The following is a 24,582-nucleotide window of genomic DNA, read 5'->3' on the forward strand; positions in this document are numbered from 1 at the left end:
CAGAATGCCAGAACATGGGCGTGGGCTCATGAAAGAATACTGTGAAGGATGGTTCAAGCGTTTGGAGTATCTTAAAGATCGTAGATCAGAATCGGAGATAGTGTGGGAGTTGTGGAAAAAGCTACCTGACGATTCAAAGCGTTATGTAGGAGGCACTCATCGAACATTCGATGAATTTTTAGAAAAAATCGAGAATGAAGATAGGTGGCGTGAAACTAGAGAGTTTCGAGGTTTCAGAAATCAGAATGGAATAGTAAAAGGTGGTAGGAATGAACCGCAAATTAACATGATGAGAGGAAGAGGTCGAGGAGGTAACTCTCAGCGAGGGAGAGGACACTATCAGGGAAATGGGATGCATTATCAAAATCAGGAAAACTAAATACCGCGCAGGTCAAGGGCCTAACGCGCGCGGAAAGAAAGAAATGGCCCAAATATAGGGAAGATCGAAGTAGTCAGTACTATAGTAGGATAGTGCGTCGTTCGCCTGAAGAGCAGTTACATAAACGAAACTTCGCGAAGTATAATGCAGGGATACAAACAGAGGAGAGAGAGCAGGGAGGAATTATTAAGAGAAATGAAGTAGGAAAAGAATATCGGTCGGATGTGAAGGCTCACGTGAATGAAATAAGTACAATTCGAGGTCAGAGTGACGAATTGATGATGGAAGAGTCAGAGAAGGCGTTGTTTGTCGGTAGGGATGGCAACTGTGCAGAGAGGCAGGGGCAAGGTAGGAGTGATGTGACTTATGGTAAAAGGTTCGTACGAATAGTCGACGAATCGCATCGAGAAGTAATTAAAGAGGAAAGGGTGGATAAGAAAAAGGGGCATAGTGCAGAGACGCATGCCGATTCAGAAATTACCTCGTATGCAGAATATGTACATCAGCTCAAAAGCCAGCCAGCACAATTAGAAAGATCTTCCACTCAAGTGATTAATTTGGACCCGAATATGACAGTGTTAGAGAGCCATACCGATTATGATGTGTACCTAGTGACAGCAAGAGTACATGACTGTGATGAAGATTCTTTTAAAGAAATTACAGAAAGTGTATCTAACCAAGAGAAAGAGTGTTTTGATCCCTGTAGTACTGAAGCAAATGAGTTGAGTGAGACTGGAATTCCATTAGTAGGGGAAAATAATGAAAGTAAGAGTGGCGAATGTACTATCCAACAAAGGGAAAGTAGAGAAATGGATTATAATTTGCAAGAATTATTTGAATCCGAAGAAGGTCATATTTCTAAGGAGGAGGAATTATCGTCAGAATCATCAGAAAGCATCCAGGGAGAAAAAGAAGTAGAGGAAGTTTCCGATTCTGCAACCGAGAGTTCAGGCATGACAGATTCGAATGAGAACGAGATGGCATTAAAGAGCCTAGACGAAGGACTATTGGAAAAGGTGGTGAAAGAATTTACGATGAAAAGGAGAAAGAAACCTCCAGATGGAATGGTCAGTATAAAAACCGGAAAAATAATATGGCAAGACTTTGGAAAAGGATTTATTATGGGAAGATAAAGAAAGTATGAAAGAGGACAATAGGATGCAAACAATCCTGCCCATTAATGTATGTGGGTACGATTTATATCTATTGTTGGATACGGGTGCTCAAATAAGTGCTATTTCGCACGCATTTTTTGAGATGATCAAAGAGCAACAAGGAGTAGTCATGATGCCAGTAACAGGTGTTAAAGTGATAGGGGCGACAGGGAAATGTAGTAAACCTGTTAAACATCAAGTGATGATGGAATTTAAGATAAAAAACAAGTTATTTTCGAATGCATTCTTAGTAGTTCCAGAGCTCAGTGCCGAGATCATTTTAGGCATTGACTGGTTAATAAAACAGAAAGTAATTATAGATTGTGACAAAGGGATAATAGTTTGTAAAGTTGATAGTGCGGTATTAGAAATACCATTTGAATCATCTAGAGTAATGGAAGAGAACCAGCTGAGATGGGTAGAATTTAGAGATGATCATGATTCAGGAATAGGTCAAAAATTCGATTGGTTTCTGGTGAGGCAGATAGTTGAAGATGGAAATAAGGAGACACTCCTTCGAAATGTAGTGGATAAAACGGAAGGACTATCTGATGCCCAAAGGGAGGATCTATGGCAAATTCTGAAAGAAAATCAGGAGGTATTTTCAGACAAACCGGGACGAGTGATAAATTATGAGTACTGCATGGAGGTAGAGGAGCATGAACCTTTCTTTAAACCACCATATAATGTACCCGTGTCTAAGAAAGAAGCAGTTCAAAAAGAAATAGATAAAATGGTTTCATGTGGGGTCATTGAACGGAGTTCTAGCCCATATAATAACCCACTGGTGATAGTAGGTAAGAAGGATGGAAGTGTACGAATAGTGATAGATGCTCGTACTCTGAATAAAGTAGTGAAGAGGGAGTTGGATCGTCCAGAGAACATAGATAATTTAGTGCAGAAGTTTAATGGTGTAAAGTACATGACTAGTTTAGACCTAACTGCAGGATACTGGCAAATCCCATTAAGTGAGGAGTCTAGGAAGTACACGGCGTTTTTATTCAATGGCAAATGCTACCATTTCACAGTGGTACCATTTGGCCTAAATACTTCCGTTTCAGTGTTCATTCGGGCTTTAGACAAAATTTTAGGGAGTGAACTTAGTTCGCTAATCACGGTTTATGTAGATGATCTGTTAATTGCTACAAGGACATGGGAAGAGCACATGGAGTTATGCGACAGGGTGTTCAAAGCTTTAATTAAAGGAGGAATGTCCCTGAACCTGAAAAAATGCGAGTTTGTGAAGAAAGAAATAAAGTTTTTAGGTCACATAGTAACACCAGAGGGAATTGAAAAGGATCCTGATAAAGTCAAAGCAATAAGAAATTGTCCGGCTCCCAAGAATAAAAAACAACTAAAGTCGTTTATAGGACTTTGTTCCTTTTATCGTAAGTATGTGGATGATCAGGTGTTCAATAGCCCACATCTGAACAACCTACTTAAGAAGAACAGTGTGTATATATGGACTGAGGAATGTGAAACAGCATTCAACCGGCTAAAAGACAATTTGGCTAAAAACATAAAGTTATGGCACCCTGACCTGTGTGAACCATTCCACATGGCAACAGATAGTTCAGATTATGGATTGGGAGTATCCATATTTCAGGAGGTAATGATAGATGGGGAAAAAACTCATAGACAGAATTTGCGAGTAGAACCATGTCTAAGTACGAAAGAAACTATACGGTTTCAGAGAAGGAGGCTTTAGCTATAGTATGGGGTTTTAGGAAATTTCAACTTTTCTTATGGGGGCATAAGACTGTGGTCCATACAGACCACAAAGCTTTAATATTTTTGAAGGACTGCAGATTGTTACATAACAGGTTGACCAGATGGGCGCTGTTTGTACAACAATTTGATATAGAGATCAAGTATGTTAAAGGGAAAGAACATGCAGTAGCGGATGCTTTGTCGAGATTACCGGAAGGATGTGAGGCACTAGAAAGAGTAAAGAATAGGGAAGATGGTTTTGAGGTGAATTACTTCAAAAAAGCGGAAGGAAGAGAAAAAATTAGGGAAATATGTCGGAATATGCGAAGATATCAAAGTGATGATGATGCACTCAAGTCGGTAAAGGTCAAGTTTGACAATCCGGACGCAACTAACATAAGGGCTTCATATAAAATACATAAAGGTGTACTGTATCTTCAAAGATTAAATAATCCAGGGAAGTGGAGAGTATGTTGGCCGGAACAACACACTGAAGTGCTGATAGATTATGTTCACTTGGCATATGGCCATTGTGGTGCGCGGAAGTGTACCGATAAGTTAGATGAATGCATTACCTTTAACAACATGGCACGAAGGGTAGCACAGAGGATAAGATCTTGTGATCTATGCCAAAAGGCGAAAGTAACAAATGCAACTAATCAAGGGCCCATGCAACCAATAAAACCTGATGAAGTATTAGAAATAGTAGCAGTAGATATCTTTGGACCATTACCGAAAACCATGGGGGGTTTTGTGTACATATTTGTAGCAGTTGAACTTTTCTCAAAGTATATAAAGCTATATCCCTTGAGAAAAGCTACTGCCAGAGCTGTGTATGATAAAATGGTGTGTGATTATTTTGTGAAAGTAGGGAAGCCAAAGAGAATACTATCAGATAATGGTGTTCAGTTTTGCTCAAAAATGAGGAAGGATGGGATAACTGAGAAACAGGTAGAAGTGGTACATATCTCAGCTTATCACCCATCAAGCAATCCGGCAGAAAGATATATGCGTGAGATAGGTCGGTTATTCAGGACGTACTGCCATAGCAACCACAAGAAGTGGGGCATGTATGTGAGTGAATTCGAAGAAATCATGAATTTATTAACAAACGAGAGCACTGGATTTACTCCAGAAGAAATCCTGAAAAAGACGAGAAGTAAAAGTCTAGTAGAAGACCTACTAGAATTTCCAGATAGAGTTGAATTAGATTATGATAGTAAAAAGAACTTAGTAAAAGACAAGATGAGAAAACAAGCAGATGCGAGAATTCGTCGTCATGACGAAAAAGTAAGGAATCCTAAATTCAAAATAGGTGATCTCGTTCTTGTAAAAACACATGAAAAGTCAAGTGAAATTAATAACGAGATCAGCAAATTTAAATATATATATAATGGACCATTTAAAATAGTGTCCATACCCAATGTGAATGCTTATTATTTAGAGTACCCATTAACAGGCAAACGCCTGGGAGTAAGAAACATAGTGGATCTCAAAAGGTATGAGCCACGAATTCTACCAGATTGAAAATAAATATATAAATAAATATTAAAGTAAACCAATATGTAAATAGTTTTGTTTCTTTTGTTCTATGTGAAAGGTAAATGTTCACTAAAATATGTTGCAGTATTCTAATGAAACTTCTAGTTTAAGTAGAGACTAAACAGACTGGGAAAGACTGAGCTTCTAAGAAAGCCTTAATAGATGTGTAAATAAGTGTTGTGGAAGAGGTAGAAAAGTGAGGAGGTAAAGTGAAAAGGATGGGCTATAAAGTAATAGGCGCATAACGTGTGTTTTGCTTGCCTGAGATAAAAGAAGTGTATTTAAAATTTTTGTAAAAGAGATGTTTAAAGTGTACTGTGTTTAGATGTAAGAAAATTGTAAAGAATAGATGTAAATCATTTATGTAATGTTTAGCAGGAAAGATAGAAAGAATTGGTGTTTAATTTTAAATAAGTAATACAAGTACCGAGGTGTATCAGTAAGAAAGGGAAAACCCTTGGTAAAAAGCTTAACGAAAATTTCAGATTCATTATAGGAGAGACTTCTTATTGAATTATCACTGTTGGATACTTCAATAAGAAGTGGGGCATGTGTAACGGAACTGAAATGATGGTGGGCTGACAGAAATTTGGAGCCCGCGCGTCGGAAACGGGCGCGCTGGTGTGAGACTGCCAGGGAGTGCACCCTGATGCCATCTATTGGCGAAACTGGGAATTAGCGCTGTCTCAGACAATGCAATAAGATATCGGAGTCAAATGTATTCTTTTTCTTGGTAATTATAAGCTATTACTGTATGATTTAATGTTATAAAGCGCTAGTAGTAAATTATTATGACTGGTATGAACTCCAGGGTAATAAATATGAATATTCTTAAATACTAAATGATTTCGGTGAAAAGGTGGTAGGGGAACGCCCCCACTCTTGGTGATACGAGCGTAGCTAGAGGTAGCTGGAGACACAGGGACGGAACAATGGAATGGCCTGGGGAGTGTTGACGTGACAGGACGTGCGTAACTGTGCTCACGCAAAAGTGATTGTGCAACCGCGAAGAGGCGAATATCGTCACCGTTTGTGGAGTGGAACGCGACGAATGGTTGTCGAAGCCGTCTCTATGCCACTGGGGCTGATTGTAGGAGTTCCTGCGCCCAGATTTTATGGCGGACGTGCAGTAGCTTATACGAGTGCTACAGCTCGTAGTTCCAGCCGCCATTAAGGGCATGAGGCGTGAAGAGCAGCGTTAGCCACATGCATCTCACCACCAGCACCGACACGTCTACCCAAGGCAAGACTGCTTGAAATTGTTCAGTCGAACTTTGTATACATGTAAAAGGAGAATACCAGTTTTATTTTGTGCAAGTGCAGAGGACAGAATGTAGTAATGAGCAAAATTACGACGCATGTTGTTCATTGTAAAGTGTAGTAACCTGAAACATAGTGTAGTGAAATCAGACTGAGGCCACCATCGCCTCTTTCATTTACAATTCTTTTGGTTGTAGAATACTTTAGCGTTTAAGAATGTTGAAAAGTGCAATGGTCACACCAGAATGAGTCGCCTATTTATAGTTACCTAAATTTTTCTGAGTAACCTTTCAAGTAAAGTCACTTAACTAATTCTATATCAATTGTCCAAAGAGTACAATCCAAAATCATTAAATAAGTTGAAGGGTAGAAGTTTGTTAACCTAAGTTGCTTAAATTGTCTTGGTGGTAATTACCAAACCAACTCACAGAAATTGAGAGAGTATTTGCTTTGTAGAATCACCCAGAATGATCAGAAAGAGTAATATTCAGAATTAAGTTTAAATTCAACTCAAGCCGTTTCACTTTGAAACGAGCCAAAAAATTGATTTATTCTTTTGCTCCTTCAGAGCTGGCGACCGTAGTTATAAGTATTTTCAGGAGGATTCGACGGTAAGTCTGCTGCTCTCGTCGTGCTGATAGGATTATCTACTGCTGCTAGCAGTGGTGATTGGATACATAAGCTCACTACCAAGTTAAGTGGGTCAGGTAGGCAGTGTTACCGTGTGAACTGTAGGGCACTGTAGGCCGTGGATCGAACCCGTTCAATCATCACAGCTCTTTGAGAAATAGTCCGGTTAGGAGTGTACTAATCCAATAGGTAAATACTGGTGGGTAACGGTCAAAAATGTATACGCAAGTGAATTTAGCAAGGTCCATGTAGCACCTAGTTAATGTGGTGTAATGGCGAGGGTAGGAGTGGAGTAAAAGTGAGCTGAGCTTGTGGCAGCTGTGCTGTCTTCAAAGATTAATAACGTGAATTCACTATTACCTCTTGCCATTAGGGCTGAGCTATTTACGGTTAAAATACGTAGCAGTAAGCGCAAAGGCGTGACAGCTACAAGTCCGTATTGGCTTAATACATACGGAAGTAGGAAGCGGGTCATTCTGTCAGTGGAGGGGGTTAAAACAACCGAGTCAGTTGAGAACATACCCCGTCTACTGATGGAAAGATTCGGCGGTTCGGTCGCAAGGCCACGCTGCTTTGTTGATGGTTTGGCGTCACTCGTGCCAGGTGTGATAAGCCGTGATAGTAGCCAATGTTACTGTCTTGGTCGCAGGTGGATCCAAGGGGATGAGGCCTGGATGTCCATTGAAGCTCCTACCCTACGGATGTCATCGGACTTAAAGTAAGCAACTGGGGATTCCGGCGTCTGCAGGAATTCGGCGAAGATTATTTGTTTTGGCGGTGTGTAAGTGACTGCACAAGGAGCAGTTTATTTAATGATCACCTTATGCTCGTGTTTTGCGTGTGCTGCTTGCGAGTGTAAACTTGACTCTCACCTTTGTCTGTTGATTTTAAGCGCATCGTCAAATACTGAATCCAAGTAGTGACTTTCAGTTAATTAGCTGGATTCTTTCTATCCTCGTCACGACGCGTGTTAAATGGCAAAGTAGAATTGTAGACCTTAACTTGCTACCTCATTTGCGTGGCATCAGTAAAAAATGGAAATGGAAATGTCGTGTGGCTAGGGCCTCCAGTCGGGTAGACCGTTCGTCTGGTGCAGGTCTTTCGATTTGACGCCACTTCGGCGACCTGCGCGTCGATGGGGATGAAATGATGATGACTGGGACAGCACAACACCCAGTCCCTGAGCGGAGAAAATCTCCGACCCAGCCGGGAATCGAACCCGGGCCCTTAGGATTGACAGTCTGTCACACTGACCACTCAGCTATCGGGGCGGACGTGGCATCAGTAACAGAGCCTAACCTTTCAACTAATTAAGGTTTGTGGTAAACAAAGATATTTAAGTGTGTTGTTTCAAAATATTATCTGGAATGTGTCAAGGATTTATGTTGCGCTAGTTGACCCTGGGGTATGAACGGAAGTGTTGGCACGTCCACTGTGTAAGGGAATCCTGCTAGTTTTGATTGTTTTGGGAACTTTAATTGAGAGTGTTAAGGCATTGCTAATTACGCATATAAAATTTTTTCCGTGATATTCTTTAGATTTCTATTCTTTTTCTTTTGTTCATATGGGCATTTCTAATTGTGATTGTGTAACATTCTACTGTGGTTTTTTAAATGTAAAGATGTAATTGTGATTATTTCGTTTGCCTATGGATAAGTATGTAAAGTTCTCTTTTCGAATATTATTAATTGTGAAAAATGCAGTCAATAACATTTATAAAGATTTATGTAATTCACGATAACGATAGAGCATTTATAGACAGGGGACAGCGATAGTGATATCGATAGTCGAAAGGTTGTTGTGTAGTAGAGGGGATGGCGGATGGTGTGTCTGTGAAGCGTGCGCGGGAAAATAATACTGTGTTTTATGAAAAGCATACGTAATTGTATGGACAGTGATACCGAACTATCAGATTGTTAATTCTCTTTACCATTGCGGTATGTAATGCCTTCGCCAGTGAACTTTAAGAGCAAATAAATCGGACTGTGAAAGTGCCGCTAACATTACTTTGTTGTGACCGACACGAACTGTGCTTTTATGCAAATGAACTTTGCTGGTATTGGTTTTGGGTGGTGGAACTGTTGTATATCACATTCTATCAAGCCGTGAAAGTGAAGACTTTAATTAACTGTGCAATATAAATAACTTTGAGTGACGTTGTCGAAGTTTGAAATGCGAGAACACAGTGGACTCTGTTTACGGTGTGCTTCACACACAAGAACAATTCTATGAACTGTGTATTTGTGGCTAAGACTATATGAATGTGACGGACTGTGTAATTATGGACGATAGCGTCACGGACTGTGCATAAAGTGTAAAAACGAGAGATGTCTACGTCATGTACTTTGAAAGAAAGCACATGTCAACAACGATTGTATACTGGCGTCTTGTGGTTTGTTAATCACCACAGGGTTAATGATACAGCTGTGGCGGAACTTTATTTGCGTTTCGCCGGAGAAGATTAACCAGCGGAACTGCCTGTATCCTGCTCTCATCATCATAACCCGCCGACATCGTGCTGCCCAACGCAACGCTTCGTATGCAACAAAAAGTTAAGAGATTTCGCCGAACGCTATCCCCTGACCTAGAAACTTTCTTCTTCTATTAAAGGTATAAGAATTGCAGACCTTTGATTGTGGCACCATACACAATCATTAACCCGGCTCCAGGGAGGTAGGGTGCCCTTCCCTATTCCTCCACTGGGGTAATTCCTGTCCGGCGCGTCCACGTCGTGGGGGTGGGCATCCTACACTTCAGTAGGCCGGAGTGCTAGGATGGCTGAGTTCAGGCAGGGACCCAATCCCGTGGGGTATAACACGGAACCCATGCCCAGTGTTACGGGTGAAGACCTAAATGGCAGCGACGGCGGAGAAGGAAGACTTTGGAACGGCGTAGCTGGCAGATGAGGCAACCCTCCTTTATGGGGATTAAATGAGAAGGGAACCACTGCCTTGTGGTGGAAGAGAAACTCCAAAGGCTAAGGGAGACAACCCCAACAGAAAATCCTTTCTTGCGTTAGGCCTAGCAAGCCAGTAGGAAAGTCTTCATATATTGCTTTCAAAACACAGACGAGCCTCGGAACGAACCACTGAGGATTTGAACCAACTGCTTCTTCAAGTACTGGTGCAGATGATGGGAGACCTGATGATATTCATCAGTACAAGAAGATGAAACCAACTGGACTAAGAAATAACCTAAATATTGGCACCCTTAATATATTAACCCTCAATGGAAAAATGGAAGAAATGACAGATGTACTAACAGAGAGGAAGTTAGATATATTGGGATTAAGCGAAACAAAGTGGAAGGGAAAAGGTGAGAAGAATTTGAGAGGGGGAGGAAAACTGTACTGGAGTGGGAATAACAGGTCTGGAAGAAATGGTGTGGCAGTGATGGTGAATAAGAATGGAAGTGGAAGGAAAAAGGTGAGAAGAATTTGAGAGGAGGAGGAAAACTGTACTGGAGTGGGAATAACAGGTCTGGAAGAAACGGTGTGGCAGTGATGGTGAATAAGAATGTACAAAGCTGTATTGAAAATGTGAGATATATATCAAACAGGATCATAATCTTAAACCTGAGATTCCAAAAAGAAACACTAAAAGTAATCCAGATTTATGCACCTCAAGTGGGCTGTAGCGAAGAAGAGAAAATGGACTTTGAAAATGTGTTAGAAAACCGTATAGAGAGTGCTAATATAGTGATGGGAGATTTTAATGCACAGGTAGGCAAAGACAGAAAGGGATTTGAGCAAGTATTGGGATGTTTTGGATATGGAGGCAGAACAGAAGAAGGGGAAAGACTCCTAGATTTGTGCCAGATGAATGGAATGAAAATAGCAAACAGCTGGTTTATGAAGAGAGAAAGTCATGTTATCACCAGATTCAGTTGGGATGGAAGAACCAAGAGTGTAATTGATTATATTCTAGTAGATAGGGAATGGGGAGAGAAAGTAACAAATGTGAAGGTAATTCTAAGTGTGAGTGCAGATGGAGACCATAGATTACTGGTGGGACAATGGAAAATGAATCAGCGCGTGAAAAACAGAAAACGGAAGAAAGTGATGAGGATACGGGATTGGAAACTGAAGGAGAGTGAATGTGCTCAGAAGTACAGAGAATTAATCACACAAAAATTTCCAAAAGAAGTTTTCAGCGATGTAGAAAAAGAATGGAGTTTATTCAAAGACACTTTGGTCGAAGCAGCACAAAAAGTATGTGGCAGAACATCTGGAAAGGAAAAAATAAGACAGACAAGTTGGTGGAATGATACCACAATCCAAGCAGTTAGAAGAAAAAATGGAGCATGGAGAAAGTGGTGGAAAACTAAAAATGATGAAGACCATAAAAGATATATAGAGGAAAAGAAGAAGTGCAAAGAAATAGTGGAAACAGCAAAGAAAAAGGCATAGGAAGAGTTTACAAAAAACTTGAAGAAGATGTGAAGAGCAATAAGAAAATGTTCTATAAAATGATGAAAAATAAAAGGAAGGCTTCTGAAGTACCAGTAAAGATGGAAACAGAGGACGGTACCATTATTGAAGATCCAGGGAATATAAAAGATCTCTGGAAAGAACATTTTAAGAAGCAGTTAAACGCTGAGGAGCAGGTACATGAGGAAACAACAAATAATGGAGAAATTGAGAGAAGTTGGGAAGCAGAATTAGGACAAATTACACGGGAAGAAATGGAAAAGCTGTGAAGAAAATGAATGGGGGGAGAGCCCCAGAACCTGATGAAGTGTCAGTGGACATGATAAGAGCAGCAGATCCAGTGGGAATGCAGTGGCTGTATAGAGTAATATCAAGCGTGTGGAGAAATAGTAAAATACCTGATGACTGGAGAACAGGAGACATTTTTCCCATCTTCAAGAAAGGCAATAAAAGACTTTGTAAAAACTACAGAGGAATAACCCTTACGAGTCATACAGCCAAGATTTTTGAAAGAATTTTACTAAATCGAATAAGTGACAAGATAGGAAAGGAGCTGAGTGAAGAACAGCATGGGTTTAGGAAAGGAAGAAGCACGATCGACCTGATATTTTCTATACGTCAACTGATGGAAAAAAGTTGGGAGTATAACAAAAGGGTGATAATGGGGTCTATAGACATAGAAAAGGCATATGACTCAGGTGACAGGGAAAGACTCTGGGAAGAACTGAAGAAGATAGATACAGAATATGGAGACATTAATGTTATATAGACAATGTACAGAGGCCACAATTGTAGAATTAGAACACCATTGAGGAACTCTGAATACTTCGAAATAAGACAAGGACTTAAGCAAGGCAGTATTCTATCTCCTGCACTTTTTAATGTTGTGATGGAGGGAATGAATAGGCAGGTAAAGATATAGTAAAAGAAAAAGACAAAAAGATGATTTTTGCAGATGATATGGTAATATGGGGTGATAAAGAGGTAGATGTACAGTTACAGCTTGATGCGTGGAAGGAAGTAATGAAAAGGTATGGATTAAAAATAAATAAAGGTAAGAGTGAAGTAATGGTATTGGGAAGAGAAAAAGGAATCAACGAAAATATTACCTTGAATGGAGAACCCCTCAAAGTGGTAGAAAGTTTCAATTATTTAGGGAGTGAAATATCTAGGGATGGAAGAATAACTAACGAAATTAATAGGAGGTTAAAGAAGGGAGGCAATTTCCACCAAACAATAAAACACCTGATTTGGAATAATGAAGTTCAGAAAGAGCAAAACTCCTTATTTATAAGAATTATTACATCCCTATTGTCACCTATGGTGGAGAAACATGGACAGTGACAGAAAGGGACTGGAGCAGACTGCAAGCAGGGGAAATGAAATTTCTCAGAGCAGTTAAGGGAAAAACAAGAATGGACGGAGTAAGGAATTTAGAGATTAGAAAGGACCTCAAACAAGAATGTATGAGAGAAGAAATTGAAAGAAAGAGATTAAGATGGTATGGCATGTTAAGAGGATGCATGGGCAGAGACTCCCCAAAATTATGGAAGAACTAAAGATGGATGGGAAAAGACCTAGAGAGCGCCCAAGAACACGGTGGAAAATTGGAGTGAGAATATCTGTGGATAGGAGAGGTGTGACCTGGCAGCAAGTGGAGGAAGAAAAGTGGTGGGAGGACCGAGCCAAACGGAGAGGACTATTCAGCACCCAGACCCGGCAGTAGCTGGAGCGGGATTCGGATAGAGATAGATAGATAGATAGATAGATAGAAGGATTGCAGACTCCATTTAAATAAATTCTTTGTTTAGTTTATGTTTGCTTTCTGCTAACGAAAATAAAATTACAATCAGTGAATGAAAAGTTGCCTGGTAGTCATTGTTGAAACGCCAGTAAATATAAACTTCTTCCTCTCATTAGAACTAATTCTCTTTGCATGTCAAAATTATTGTAGTTATTTTATGTAGTTCTATGTATTGTTATGAGACCAGACATATGACAGTGACTAATAAGAGTATTTTGTCGCGAAATATGGCTTCGCGCGAAAATTACGGCAACCGCCATTATTGCTTACGTTCTGACCAATAACATAAAAGCTGCTATTCCCGCATTGGTGCATTTCCTGACGTGAGCGGGAATTGTAAATGTCAGCTGTCAAATCACGTAGGGACTTTTTAGCCAGTAATAAAAGTTTTTGATACTGTATTGCTACGAGTCGTAGTATTAAGAGACGCTGGTTATACTCAAAAGTGGGTAGATGTATGGTGAAACCCCCACGTGTTCATGCGATTGTCAACAGTATTGTGTGTGATTCGCGAAATTTTGTCACTTTTTCAAATTCCTTTCAGATATTGTCTTAGATGTCTTTGAAGTTTCAGAGAATATATACACAATTTTGTCGGTTCAGGTTAATTTCAGAGCAGTTTCTCGTGAATATTAGAGTTTCAGTTCATAAACAAAGTGGGATCGTGACCACTTGAGAAGTATAACAAAGAGTGTGATGTTCCAACTAGAATTTTGGATGACTTCACAGTTCAGATTTTGATAATTATTTTTCCTGTGGGTTGAGATCATCACAAGAGAGAAACTAGTGTGCTTTAGTCCTGCCTTGGGTTAAGGCTACATTCTGGCTCTGACATTTGTACTGCAAGTTGCAATACCATCCTGTTGTTTCATGGTTGTTTTGTTCTAAAACTAGGTGTTTGCGCTAAACATGCTTAGGGCTGGGAGTTTCGCCCCTCAGCATTCTACGTTGGTTTGAGCTGAGTGTTCAGTATATTGACTGTTCATCGTACGCCACATCGGTAATGGTCAACCTATCATCAGTTGATTTCAATGCTGTAGTTGGTTGTATATTAGTACTGGTTCCATTACCTTCTGACCAGGGTTCTTGCTCGACGCTTGTCTTTAAATACGCCGGTTACCTGGTTAGCGTATATTGTGGCTAGCTTAAATTAATCACTGCTCAATAGCGCAACACAGTTTGTCGGCCGACAGGTGCCGCGTTTGTGTTATTTATTCCTTCATTCTAGTCAATCTATAAGCATGATATTATTAATTTTGTTACTCTAGGTAGCCATTAAGTTACCATTTTAGGGTGTTTAGATGGAGTGGGGCTCCTTTGAGTATAGACTGGTCTATATATATATATATATATATATATATATATGTGTGTGTGTGTGTGTGTGTGTGTGTGTGTGTGTGTAATCTAATTTTTTTTAATTGAGCTGTACTTTATTTCATACTGTAAAGAAAGGAACTTATTGGAAGTTAACTGTCGCCGTAAGGTGGACGGTTCACTTTCTTGTTATTCACGTTAATGTTCTAGTCAATGTGTACACTTGCTAATTTTTTTCCCTTTAAATAGAGTGAGCCTGTCTTGATGTTATAAGTGACTGTTTTATAACCAGTTCTTTAACGCCCCTATGCGCATATTTATATTTATAGGAGAACTTAAATTGTGTTCGCCTGCTGAACTTTAACTAAAGTGCAGAAAACTGAATCGGGTGTTTATTATGGTTACAGTGCTATTATCTGCCAAGTGTAACATGGGATATTTTCTTGGTCTTTTATCAAGTGTTACAATAAATGCAAAATGCAGGGAAGTGATGCGCTATTTCAGTTGTTCCCGTGATTTCCTGTCTCCGCATATAATATTTAATTGTTTGATATAAGACTGATTAAGCCTTTGTTGAAATATTGTCGGGAGGCACGCATGTCCCAGTGATAAAAGACCAGAGCAAATTAAAATTTTTGGACCAGTAACAAAGCACTGGATCTTAAATTTAATGAACACCTGCATTTCAAAATTACAGGTCCCTAAGACCTGGCCAGAACCAAAGTAGTATCACTTCTGAAGCCTGAAAGGAACCAATTGATCCTAAAACCTTCCGACCAGTTTCTCTTCTTAGGCAACTCAACAAAGTGCTGGAAAGGCTGAACCTCAATCGCATCTTACATGTTGATAGAAACCTTGTAAATGAGCAGTCGGCTTTCCGCCCAATAAGGTCATGTCGTGTTCAAATCCTCAATCGGACTCAGTATGCGGAAGATGGATACTAAAGAGGACAAGTCACAGGAGAGGCATTGATAGATCTGTCTGCAGCATAAGACACAATCAAACACAAGAAGTCGATTAGAAAGGTATATGCAGTTGCAAAAGACTACCGCTTAACACAGGTCATCCAATGTTTGATGCAAAACAGGAGGTTTCCTGTCATTCCGCATAACAGAAAGAGCCGATGTAGGACCTTGACGAATGGTCTCCTTTGAGGTTCAGAATGGTTCGAATGGCTCTGAGCACTATGGGACTTAACATCTGAGGTCATCAGTCCTCTAGACTTAGAACTACGTAAACCTAACTAACCTAAGGACATCGCACACATCCATGCCCGAGTCAGGATTCGAACCTGCGACCGTAGCAGCTGCGCGATTCCGGAGTTAACTCCTTTGAGGAAGTGGAGACGACGCTGACAGCAGCCCTCAAGGTTCTCGGTAAGTATTATGTACCACTTGAAGCCAAATCCCAGGAAGATACTGGGAAACCAGGAGGAGGTTAAGTATTACTGGGAGAGGGCAATAACTATGACACTACGATACTCCAAAATACCTGGGTGCAAAGTTGGTTCGTAGTCTCACATTCAAACATCATTCCCAAGAAACTAGGCTGAAAGTATCTGCCCGGAAGAAAATCATACGTAAACTTACTGGGGCCACCTGGGTATCACAGCCTAACGTGATCCGTACATCAGCCCCGGTACTTCGCTTCTCTGCAGCAGAAAATGCAGCACCAGTATGGCGCAACTGCGCACGTGCTACACAGGTAGACACGACATTGAACGAGACTGGACACATTGTGACTTGCTGCTTACAACCGACTCCTGTCACTAAAGTTTATCAAATTATGGGTAAAACTCAACCTGACATCCTCAGAAGAACAGCCGCAGAAACTGAGAAAAAGAATCAGGCAACTGGACCCATGCAACCGCTGTTCAGACATGAAGCACAAGGACCTAAGCTGAGGGTAAGGAACTTCGTGCTCACAACATCAGCAATTCCGTCAGCACGTGGAACTTGTCGAACAGAGCTGTGTCAGGACCCTATAACATCAAAGAGGAAGCCTGCTGTGGGCTTTCACCTGCCATATGCGACATGGCAAGCTCTAAACCGATCTAGGAGTGGAGTGTCAAAATGCAAGGCGAACCTCAGCGGGTGAGGATACAACACTGAGGAGGAAATATGTGAGTGTGGGGAGCTACAGGACACACAACATCTTCTAGCCTGAACCTGCCGAATCCTTCTACAACAGAAGATCTTAATGCAGTCAGTGATAAGGCCATAAAAACTGCGGAATTCTGGGCCTTTCAGTGCATTTAATAGAAAGCCATACGTTTCTTGCTGTATTATGTAATTACTTTCATTATCATTATCACTATACTATGTAGTATTTTCAATTATTTTGGTTATCTAGGCACTGGACACGTAAAATAAAATAAATAAATCATAACAAATTTCATAAATTTTAATCAGACAGTTTCTGGTGTTAATAACAGTCATTAGTCTTATGACCTGTTTTAAGTGATCCGTCAAGAATTACTCTCCGGTGCCAACTTCTTCGCCTTAGTGTAGCACTTGCACTCTGCATCCTCAATTATTTTACTCGATGTCATCCTCTATAGTTTTTACCATTTACAGCTCCATGTAGTACAATGGAAATTATTCTCTGATGTTTGAAAACATGTTCAACCATCCTGACCCTTTTTGTGTGTTCCAATCGTTTCTTTCCTCATCGATTCTGCGGGGAACCTCCTCACTCCTTACTTTAGCAGTCCAACTAACTTTCAATATTCTTCTGTAGTACCACCTCACAAACGCTTAAATTCTCTTCTGCTTCAGTTTTCTCACAGTCCATGACTCACTACCATACAGCGCTGTGGTCCAAACACTCATTCTCAGAAATTTCTTCCTCAAATAAAGGTCAGTGTTTGATATCAGCAGACTTCTACTGTCCTGGAATGCTCCTTTGCCAATAATACTATGTTTTCGTATCCTCTTTGCTTCGTCAGTCAACGGATCTTTTGCTTCCAAGGTAGCAGAATTCTACTTCGTGATCACCAATCTTGATTTTAAGTTTCTCACTATTTTCACTTCAGCTACTTGTCATTTCTTTCACTTTCACCGTTCTGTACTTTTTAGATTGTTCATTTCGTTCAACAGATCCTGTAAGTTTTTCTTCCCATTCACTGAGGACAACAAAGTCATCAGCAAATTTATCATTGATAACTTTTCACCTTGAATTTTAATCTCACTCTTGAACTTTCATTTTCTTCTTTGCTTCTTCAATGTGTAGCTCGAACAGAGCCGACGAGAGATTTACATTCCAATCTTACCCAATTTTTATGCCGAACTCTTCGTTCTTGTTCTCCCAGTTTTGATCTGTGTACATATCGTATATGACCCGTCTTCCTGTATGCATTAATACTATATTTATAGCAGAAATTCGAACATGTAGCACCATTTTACGTTCTCGAACAGTCTTTTCGGGACGAGAAATATTATGAACGCGTTTTGGTTTTCCTTCACTCTTTTTTCTGTTATCAAGCACAACGTCAGGACTGCCTCTCTGGTACTTTTCTCTTTTCTAAATCCAAACTGATCATGATCTAATAGCTCCTGAATTTTCCTTTCCATTCTTGTATGTTTGATTACAGGGGCTGTTGGACTGATTGTGGGGTAGTTCTCGCGCTTGTGTGTCCTAACTATTTTCGGAATTGTTTTGGATGATAGTTTTACTAAAGTCTGACCGTATGTCAATAGTCTCATAGATTCTTCTCACCATCTTGAACAGTAGTTTGTCTGCCGCTTTCCACAATGATTTTAGACCTTTCGAAGGAATTTTATATATCTTTTGTGTCTTACTGTATCTCTAGTCTTCCGGAGATCTTTTAAATTCAAACTTTAATACTGGATCCCATATCTCTCCCACATCGACTCCAACTTCTTCTTGTATCATTATGAAAATACTGTAACATGCTGATTCACACCGCTTCACGATTTTGCAGCTGCACAGTTACATTTATTTAACAAAAAGTGCAGGGAATACAGATTTTTGTAATAAGGCTAAATATTCTCAAATGAGCGACCGAACTGAAGCTATAGCCTTCTTCTGTCTAATTTCGACACAAAAGCTTTCACATAGCCTCAAGTCGTGAGTGGCAGACTTTGGGAGACTCCCAGAGAAAAGTGAGGTGGTCCACCTGCAAACTTCTGAAATGGCAAATTCCTGGCACAAATTGCTATACGCAACCCTAGGAATGCCTACGTCCTCATGTGGTCACTTGAGCTATAACAAATGCATACCCAACCTGGATAGCAAGACGAACCCACTTTTTGTTCCCTTGCAACAGGAGATAGTCCTTGCCACGTCAACAAGCCATTGACTGTCCACTTCAGTACACTGATCCTCCTACTTGATACTGTGTGTGCTATCCCCATGAATAGAAGAAACTGCACAGACTCAGTAGCAGCCTGATAAACAGTAATATGTGTATTTGTACATCATGACAGACCAGTTTTACCAGCATTCCTTTCACTCGTATGCTACACGGCACGTTCATGTTTCATCACATAGCGAAAAAGCATTCTATTGCAACTCCGAAGTATGAACTGCAGAGAATTTTAACCGCATTTGCTTCCTATATCTCGCCTTATATTTACTGTGCAATCTGAAGATGTAGTAGTGCCACATCAAAGTCATAATCACGGATCGATACCACGTACATTAGCGACGACTCTTTGCAATCCACAGCGACACATGTGAGACGTTCCTGAAGACCACATCTATCTCCCAGTAACAGTAGCGCCATCACACTGAGGCCAGTATACTTTCGAGCCTGCAAGAGTTCAGTGCAGTTCGAGACCTGAGCTGCTCCAGTCAGCACCAGCGAGTACAACAGTGACGATTGAAGTTTCTGATAAAATATGCCTTGTAAATGTTGCACTTTGTTCTACAAGAAAACATTGTGTTAATTAGTGCATCAAGTGATGCTTTATGGTACATGACAGTAGTAAATTATGCAGTACTCCTCTGGAAAATAGGTTTGTCAAAATTAAGTAAATCTTTTATTCATTAATGTAATAAAGTGAATTAATATTTCACGTGTTCTTCTTTGATGTGCCACCTCACTGAGAACTCAAAGAGCCCACAGTTGTATCCAGATGATTGTAGTTTCATCTGGTCACAACAAGTATCGTCTTTGCAGAAGTGCGGGTAGCATGAGTGTTAGTAATATCTCAGAGTCCATATTCTCTTATTTAATTTATTCATATGTGCGTTTAGAATGTAGAGTCCATTGTGTCAGTAGTTCTCTCGTTGATTTAGAAATATCTGCTGGCCAGATAGCGAACCCTTATTTTCTCTTCTTTCAGCCATTCAAAAGATCTAAATCAAAGTCTTACCGTATTTAACAACGGTTCTCAGTTTTTTAAGAGTAACGCAGCAGTTATATTTCATGTTGGTGATATTAAAAATTGAATAAAATTTTGGTAGCCTAGCGACAAACTGGTTTACATTTGTGAACCCAATTTCCTACTACTCCTGCCATGGTTAGCTGACGCTGCTTTAATAACATAACATACTCTAAGTATGTAAGTATGATGGTGTTTCCATTGTGAACAGTCGCCAAATAATAAATGCAGTGGTACGCAACATGGAAATGTATTAAATGTGGTGTGGCTAGCGCTCACGCTTATTATAATAAAGTAATATTCACTTGCCAGTCCTAAATTAGTTTCAAAAAGCTTAAGGTAAACTCTTGGACTTTAATAATTCTACATTTTTTAAAAGGCACAAATAGCAATTGTTAGTGTAAAATAAATTCTAAAATTTAACAACTCCTGTTTAAAGAAGTGGAAAGAAGGAAAAATAACAATAAAAAGTTAAAATAATGAATATATAAGTAGAACCATCTGAAATTATAAGGTTTCTTGCTCCGTCAGAGGATTTTCATAAACTTGTACACAAACACAACATCAGTATTACATTAATATGTTTCACATATGATTACCTTGTTTGCAAGACAGAACATACCCTACATAACCCAGAGGTACAAGAATGAACTGTGGTCAGCCGGTTTTTGTACCTCATTCTAGGTGGCAAGTGCCAAAACAAACAAATTAGACAACAATAAATGACAAAATAGAAAATATTGGAACAGGTGTGATCACAACATTGTTGGGGGACTGCTTAACCAACAACAACGTTAAGGAGAAAGGAACAAACAAAATTTAGCATACCAAATAAACGTAGGTGATGATTCTAACGATGCCATGGTGTTTTCACTGCCTTCAGGCAACCTTAGAATAACAAACGCTGACAACACGATAGCTTGCGTCAAATAAAAGCTTGGCGAGCACCCTTCTAATATGTGCGATGTGTTGCGGCTATCCGTAACGCACCTTACAAACGATCACAGTGCTGGCTAACTGAGCATAAACTATGTGCTCCCACTTCCGCACCGACCTCTGCACATAAGTGACACACCCACACACTCGTAGACCATCTTATGGATACTGTCGCATAACCGCCAACGTAGGGAATGCACGCTGACTCCCACCAACCAGAGAACACCAGCCAGAGTACAAGACGATGTAGCGGCTGCCATATCTTCTTACACGTGTATCAGTCCACCTACTTAGCTGGGTGGTAACGTGCTCGCCTCCAATGCTCGTGGACTGGGTGTTGTGTTGCCCTCATCATCATTTCATCCTCATCAAGTCGCCCAATGTGGAGTCGACTGAAATAAGACTTGCACTTGGCGGCCGAACTTCGCCGGATGGGGCCTCCTGGCCAACGATGCCATACGTTCATTTCCACATCTGTAATGACTGCCGACAGAGGCTGCACGAACCAGGGCACCCGAGTCGTTGACTGGAAACGACTCACTACTGTTGGTTTACTGACTCACACTATTTGTAGAAGACGTTCAAAATTTCTCGTTAATTTGCGGACTAAGTAGCATATTTATTAGTTGTGTTGTGACTAGTTTTGATCAAAGTTGCTCATCTTCAGATATGTAGTTCTGTAGCAACTCGTGTATACATCTGGATACAGTATTCTGATCTGTAGTTCCATATGGATGTGATGGATTGTTTGCATAACTACAATATGAATATCAATTTTGATCAAGAATAGTCGTATTATAAAAAATAAATGTGGAACCGCAACGGAGATGTCAAAAGCAATAATGTCGAACATGTTGGCTATAGTTAAGGAAGACTGGGAGCTGCTAATGATTCACTGTAAACAGTAGATTCCATGATCGTCCTGTTACTGGCGTTCTAGCGTAGTATTCTGAAGAGGTAGCCCTCCCTGCGGCAGAACAAGTCCTCCTCGATCTTTCAACCGCCTTGTCAAAGAGGGAGAAGGAGCAGACAGAGGTTCGGGGAACTCACTTGCCATCTGTAGCGTTGCTCTTGGGGGACAAAAATAAAAAGAATTGTTACTTTTTTTTTAATGTCGAAAAGGTGAATATTTTTGGTGGGCCACTTGGCAACAGAATCAGGGATTTATTACGCTCTTATAATAACATACGTTGACCATTAAATACCTGAATAAGAGCAGCATATTGATATATATATATATATATATATATATATATATATATATATATATATATATATATATATTTGAGATCGCTCGGAAGAAACATTATCATTTCTGTACATTTTTTTATAGTCGCGATGTAGTCATACCTGGATCAACACTAAGGGACCAGAAGATTTATAGACTTTAAAAGAAATGCAACACTACACGAAAAAGTTGGTTCAGAAATAATAGGAAAACGATAATGTTCCTTCTGCCTCATGCTGCGTTCGGCCCATCAGCGTGATCGTAATTTCTGATGATGAAGTAACACAAAAATAATTATCATTCAGTTAAATAAGGAGATGGAATCATCAAGATTAATTTACGAAAATAAGCACACTTATCTTTAACACACGTTTTTTTTAATGCTACGTACCTTTTCATATTAAATTACAATAGATGACCATTGTGGTTAAATACTTTATACATAATAGTCAAAATGTCCTCTTGATGCTGTCTGTTCGTAATCAGTTACCAGAAACTACATGCTTACTGACTGAAAAAGAAATAACATTTAGCATTTTCACTCAATATTTACACATAGAATATAAAATACAGTTGCGGAACGCAGCAAGTCCGCGTCCGCCTCTCATGGAATACAAACAGTAAAAGGTGAGACGCCAAAAGCCTCATTTGTCTTGAAAACAACAGAATTCTTTTTTATACCATTAATCGATACATGTACATAGAGATTTACTGGCACCGCGCAAGAACGGCAAAGATAAAGAATAATAGATTCTATCGCTGCTATGCGATGGTTCATTTCTTTTACTTTACAATTGTTCGATAACTTTAGGCCATCAGGCGTTTACTATTGAGCGTATATTAATGTTTGTGAGGCGAAAATTACTAATATTACACATCGGAGTGCGTAACTGTCCCTAAAAGTCGAAAAGATAAGCAGTGATCAACGGAAAGAGAATGCAGAAGGCAATGGCAACCACTACATGAATAACACATGTGTATCTACATGGCCAGAACTGAAAAAGTGTCATGATGGTCTCTCCATTGGCAACAGTTTCTCGACTGGTCCCTCATTCGGATCTCGGGGACGGGACTGCCAAGGTGGAGGTGGCCATGAGAAAAATATTGCCTAACCAACGAAACGATAACGTCCTACGAGTCGGGGCGTGGAATATCAGACCTTCGAAAGTGTTAGGGAAACCATAAAATCTGGAAAGCGAAATACAGAGACCCGTTCTAGGTATATTGGTGATCGGTAAAGTGAAATGGAAAGAAGAGAAGAATTTGTGGTCAGACCAGTGTAGGGTAATATCAACATCAGCAGGAGTGTGTTATTGTGAACAGTTCAGTAATAGGGTTGTTCTCATAAGACTCGTCAGCAAACGAACACCAGAAACAGTAATGCAGTTATACATGCCTGTATCACGAGTAGAAGATGAAGATACAAGGAAAGTATATGAGGATATTGAACAGGTAATTCCGTACGAATAGGGAGATGAAAATCTAAGTCATGGGAGATTGGAATGTGATTGTAGGGGAAGGAGTTGAAGAATTGGTTACTGCCGAATATCGGATTGGTGCTAGGAATGAGAGAGGACAGAGACTAATTGCGTTCTGCAACAAATATCAGCTAGTAGTAGCGAATACTCTGTTCAAGAATCACAAGATGAGAAGGTAAAACGGAAAAGGCCGGGAGATACGGGAAAATTCCAGTTACATGATGAGAAAGTCATTTCGAAATCAGATATTGGATTGTAATGTGCACCCAGGAGGCTATGCAGACTCAGATCACAACTTAGTAATGATTTGAAAAAGTGTCGTGGTGATCTCTACATTGGCAAAAGATTCCGGGCTAGATCCTCGTTCTGATCTCCGGGAAGGGACTGACAAAGGAGAGGCGAGCAAGAGAAAATGTTTGAGTAACCAAGGAAAGGATAACGTCTTATGAGTCGGGGCGTGATGATGGTTATTATTTAGGTTGAAGTTTAAAAGAGTAGTCAGGAAGAATCAGGAAATGCTAAGGAATAAAGTGAATTGCTTGAAGTTCTCGGAGGCTATGAGTACAACGATAATGAATATTTCAATAGGTGATATAGTTGAAGAGGAATGGTTACCTCTAAAAAAGGGTATTACAGAAGTGAGAAAGAAAACGGTAGGTACAAGGAAGGTAAGTGCGAATAAAGTAACAGAAGAAATACTTCAATTGATCGGCGAAAGAAGGAAGTACAAAAATGTTCAAGTCACTTAGGAATGAAATAAATAGGAAGTGCAGGGCAACTATGGCGAATGGTTACGTGAAGAATGTGAAGCGATTGGAAAAGAAACGATTGAAGGCAGGACTGTCTCATCATGTAGAATAATCAAAACAACCTTAAGCGAAATAAAAAAAAAGGACAGTAACATTAAGAGACGCAACGGCCTTGCCGCAGTGGTTACACCGGTTCCCGTGAGATCACCGAAGTTAAGATCTGTCGGGCGTGGTCGGCACTTGGCTGGGTGACCATCCAGGCCGCCATGCGCTGTTGCCATTTTTCGAGGTGCACTCAGCCTCGTGATGCCAATTGTGGAGCTACTCGACCGAATAGTAGCGGCTTCGGTCAAGAATGCCATCTTATGACCGGAACAGCGGCCTGCTGACCCCACGCCCCTCCTATCCGCATTCTCCACCGAGGATGACACGGCGGTCGGATGGTCCCGGTAGGCCACTCATGGCCTGAAGACGGAGTAACATTAAGAGTGCAATGGGAAACCACTGCTAAATACAGAGGAGAGAGCGGATAAGAGGAAAGGGTACATTGAAGGTGTCTATGAGAGGAGGACTTCTATGATGACGTGACAGAAGAAGAAACAGGAGGCGACAGGGAAGTGT

The sequence above is a fragment of the Schistocerca americana genome, chromosome 1, assembly GCF_021461395.2.
Source record: "Schistocerca americana isolate TAMUIC-IGC-003095 chromosome 1, iqSchAmer2.1, whole genome shotgun sequence".
NCBI lineage: Eukaryota > Metazoa > Arthropoda > Insecta > Orthoptera > Acrididae > Schistocerca > Schistocerca americana.